This window comes from Schistocerca piceifrons, unplaced genomic scaffold (genome assembly GCF_021461385.2).
Source record: "Schistocerca piceifrons isolate TAMUIC-IGC-003096 unplaced genomic scaffold, iqSchPice1.1 HiC_scaffold_961, whole genome shotgun sequence".
NCBI classification, from domain to species: domain Eukaryota; kingdom Metazoa; phylum Arthropoda; class Insecta; order Orthoptera; family Acrididae; genus Schistocerca; species Schistocerca piceifrons.
This window is the reverse complement of record NW_025729236.1, coordinates 357,501-360,000: the sequence shown is the minus strand read 5'-3', so window position 1 is coordinate 360,000 and position 2,500 is coordinate 357,501. Positions and strand designations below refer to the sequence as shown.

The window sequence follows — 2,500 nt, the reverse complement described above, 5'->3', positions numbered from 1 at the left end:
ACCTAACCTATGTTGTACCTTAACCTAACCCATGTTGTACCTTAACCTAACCCATGTTGTACCTTAACCTAACCCATGTTGTGCCTTAACCTAACCCATGTTGTGCCTTAACCTAACCCATGTTGTGCCTTAACCTAACCCATGTTGTGCCTTAACCTAACCCATGTTGTGCCTTAACCTAACCCATGTTGTGCCTTAACCTAACCCATGTTGTGCCTTAACCTAACCCATGTTGTGCCTTAACCTAACCCATGTTGTGCCTTAACCTAACCCATGTTGTGCCTTAACCTAACCCATGTTGTGCCTTAACCTAACCCATGTTGTGCCTTAACCTAACCCATGTTGTGCCTTAACCTAACCCACGTTGTGCCTTAACCTAACCCACGTTGTGCCTTAACGTAACCCACGTTGTCCGCTAACGTAACCCACGTTGTCCGCTAACGTAACCCACGTTGTCCGCTAACGTAACCCACGTTGTCCGCTAACGTAACCCACGTTGTCCGCTAACGTAACCCACGTTGTCCGCTAACGTAACCCACGTTGTCGCCTAAACCTGCTCTGTAATTGTTATACGACTCGTTCAATTAGTGTAGTGTTGCCCACCCGCAACCCTCGCAATATAGTTCGCTACTCGCACTGCCCGCTCCCCTGTGTATCGCTTCATGTTAAACACCTTGCAAGTCTTGCTGACTTTCCACATGCTCCTGCTGTACACTGTAATGTGGATGGCAGCAGGACGTACATGCCGCGCCCCCCCCCCCCCCACACCTCCCCACGTCCCCACCTTGCCCCCTGCCTTCGCAAGCTGGTTGGTGAGAAGTTTGCATGTTCAATGCCCTTCGCATGCGACGTACTCAGGCTACGTTGTGGTGCGGCCTGTGTCAACTGTCCGCTGATGTCGTACGCGTAAACCACAATCTGTACTGCACATTCGTCCTTATGTACTGAATGATACATCGTGGCACATGTGTGACCGTACAACGACTGCGCCCAAAAACGGCGGACCATACAGTGCAAATATTGTGCACGCAGCTACGTGTCGTCTCCCTATGACAGCTGGATTGCAGTGTGGTACGCCATAGAGACGTGTGGGAGGAACGGACGCCGTGGATGGCGATCAGCATGAGCTGTCTGTTGATGTATTCGGACCTAGTCGTCTCTCCTCACACACCGTGATAGCATGGTGCACCGCGTTCCATATCTGCGACATGCTACAGAGGCCGGTTGACAGTCGTTCGAGCAATGGACATCGCATACGTACGGGGGCCACCTTCCACGTATTGTCTAGGCGTGCACATTTTGTTGCGTGTATGTGGGCAGACGTAGTGTGGTGTGACACCTGACACAGGCATGCAATAATCGTGGAAGTTGCAAATGGCGATGGACGCATACGTTTTCTGGTGAAGTTACGCAAATGAACAAATGGTAACCCGTTGTGGTGCGGTTGTTCTCGCTAGGGGTGAATCGGTGATGGCGACGGTAGGTTGAGGTACTAACCGGTTGTTCCAGCGATACCCACCATGCCGACGAAACTGAACGGCATCTGGGTGTGAAGCGATACGCGGCGGTGGCTGGGTGGGACCGTCCCCGGCCGGTGAGGGGGCGCCTCCCGGCGTGCTGGCCGCGCGGTGCGTGGGCGCACGCGCTACAGCCGGCTGGTGGGGGCGGCCAGTGGCAGGCGCGCCGGCCGACGGACGCGGCAGGCGTCGCAGCTGCGCGCCGGCGCACCCTGCGCGCGGCGCCGTGCGGCCAAAGTAGGTCCTCGCGGGCCCGGTGCGAAGCGCGGTGGACATCTTCAGTGTGCTGGTCCGATTGAGGACTGTGTGCGTTGAGGATGCGCCGCCGCCCGGCGCTCGGCGCCGCGACGCCGTCTGCTGCTCGGTCGCCCCAGCGGTTCTCGCTGGTGGTTTGTATCGCAGCTGTGCGGATGTGTTGGCGCGTGCGCTGTGCTGGGAGAGTTCGCTTCGGCACCCAAGTGGGGCTTTTGTCCTTCTGTGGCGCTGGCGTTGGAGCTGCCGGTCACCGTAGGTGGCGCGTGTTGTCTCCCGCCGGCAATGCCACGACAGCACGCTCCCGGGCCTCTGTCGGCAGCGGCAAGCTCAGTTGGGAGCACGGGTGGTCGCACCGAAAGCGTCTACTCGCCTAACTCCGGGCGATTGCGCCTCTCTCGAACCCGACCAAGTACTTGGGACGGCGCTGCGCGCCGCCGGGACCTGAGAGGGTTTCGAGGTGTATTGTGCAGGGGAGCTCAGCCTCCTCCTGTTTGCAGAATGATTGAGCGGACGCTTGCGTGTTCGCGCGGGCCCCCGGGACACACTCCCGGGCGGCCGGCTGCTCAGCTCTAGTTGACGCAGCTCCCTGGTTGATCCTGCCAGTAGTCATATGCTTGTCTCAAAGATTAAGCCATGCTTGTCTCAGTACAAGCCGCATTAAGGTGAAACCGCGAATGGCTCATTAAATCAGTTATGGTTCCTTAGATCGTACCCACGTTACTTGGATA

General features: G+C 57.2%; 1 non-coding gene across 1 annotated transcript in view; it reads left to right on the top strand.

Moving 5' to 3' along the window:
• The first annotated feature begins 2,355 nt into the window (after nt 1-2,355).
• LOC124774265 overlaps nt 2,356-2,500 on the top strand; it is a 1,909-nt gene continuing 1,764 nt past the window's right edge. The window contains exon 1 of the ribosomal RNA XR_007015253.1: nt 2,356-2,500. This exon is cut by the window's right edge and continues 1,764 nt beyond it. This is a non-coding gene — a ribosomal RNA (small subunit ribosomal RNA).